Genomic DNA, 1,921 nt, shown 5'->3' with positions numbered 1-1,921 from the left:
ATGTCGACATGTTCTCCTCTACCTTCTTTCCGTCGTTCTTCTCTCTCTCACACACACTCAAATACCAAAAAAAACTGATATCACCTTTACTCCCAAAACAGCATCCCACCATCACCAAATCGCCAATCTCCCACCATGTCTCCTATCGATGTCTCCACCCACTCTCTGCCCTCGCTCTACTTCTCCCAATCAAATATTCAAAAACCGTCAATCAGAGAACCACAACCGCTTCTCCTTTCACCAACACCAGTCAACAGAAATTAAGGATTCTCATGCCAAGCAATATATATAGGGCCACAAAATTGACTATTTCTGGAACTAAGGTTCCAGTTCTTAGTGAAATCAAAGGGTTTTTGGTTACCATGCCATGAAATTGAAATCAAAGGGGTAGGATCTCGTTTCTTATACACATTGTATAACGATACATTTCACAGACCCTCCATCTGCTTCTTTCGATCGTTGGCTCCTCAAGCGACGAGTCCTCCCTGCTCGCCGTCGTTAGCCATCGCCTCCTTGTGAAGCCACTACCGCCCGAAGACTACCACACTCCACAGCTACACTGGAGACCTTCGACCTCTCAGCTGCACGTTCGTTTTTATTCCATTTTTTCCTAGTTTCATTCATCTTTTTTCCTGCTTTCTTTTGTTTATTAAAAGCCAAAACTACTTCCATAAAATATTTGACTTTCTTACTGGCATTTTTAGGTGATGATAATACTGAGAAAAATGCTTGTACTGCTACAGGTAATAAAATTGAGACACCTGATTCTATCTTTTATTCATTCTATTTACAAATTACTCAATTATTATTTCTTATGCAGAGTGGTAAGCAAATGGTAAAAGTATGGGCATTGACTGCTCTAGCATAAGTTGCTTACTGTTATAAGTAATTCAAGATAATCAAAATAATGAAATATAACTACCATCTTTATCTGTAAACTTCAAATTCCTCATTTGGGTGCTTGATGCTTTTATAGAATGGAATGGAATGATCCATTCTTTTACCTTGTCCATTGCATAATTGTGTGATTCCATTCAATCATTACTAAATGGAACAGGGGTGACAGATCATGGTTTGAAGCCAAGACTAGATAAAGAAGGTTGCTATTCTTGGAGGAAGTTTAATAGGTCAGGATAGCAACATCTTTACTTCTAAGTGTGTATCAAGTTATCATGAAAGAAGTCAATCAAAAGTTCTTGGAGGGTGAACTAGGCAGAGTCAAAGGTATAATAATATATTCAACACTTTGTTATCTAAATATTTAGAAAATATACTTTTTTACAAGTTTTTAACAAATATCTTTTATATGCACGTCAAATTTGTCAAGAAGTGTTAGAAAAGGTAAGTAGACTGTAACGCCCGTAGATCCGGGCTAGTCAATCTAGGAGATAATAGGGGTCGAAAACGACTTTTCGACAAAAAGATTATTTAGAATAAATAATCTTAACCAAGTTGTAGAATATGTCTCAAGGGTTCCGTACATATAAAGAACGCCGAAATCCGAGTTATAACGAAGAAGTTATGACCCGTCGAAGTTTCGCGACGGAACTGGCACGACACCAGGAGACGTAAATCGTAAATTTGTGATATAGGAGTTTTTAGCCTTAGTGATCTAAACAAAAGTTGTAGTATATTTTAAACCAAGAACATCCATAAAAATAACGCCCAAATCTGACTTCGTATGAGGAAGTTATGAATTTTCTAAGATTTGGCATAGCAGTGCACGACCCGAAACTCGAATTTTAGTTCAAGAAGTTTTTGGCTTACGCAACCTAAATAAGAGTTGAATATATCATTAATAGGAACTCAACGGTAAAAAGACAGACGAAAACGGAGTCCGTATGAAGGAGTTACGAATTCTTCGTGGTCATTTAACAGTCTAATCTCATCCTACTGTTATATTTAATATCGGTCAGGAATT

This window comes from Lactuca virosa, chromosome 5 (assembly GCF_052849685.1).
Source record: "Lactuca virosa cultivar CGN04683 chromosome 5, Lactuca_virosa_CGN04683_v6, whole genome shotgun sequence".
Classification (NCBI taxonomy): Eukaryota; Viridiplantae; Streptophyta; class Magnoliopsida; order Asterales; family Asteraceae; genus Lactuca; species Lactuca virosa.
This window is presented reverse-complemented; position numbering follows the sequence as displayed.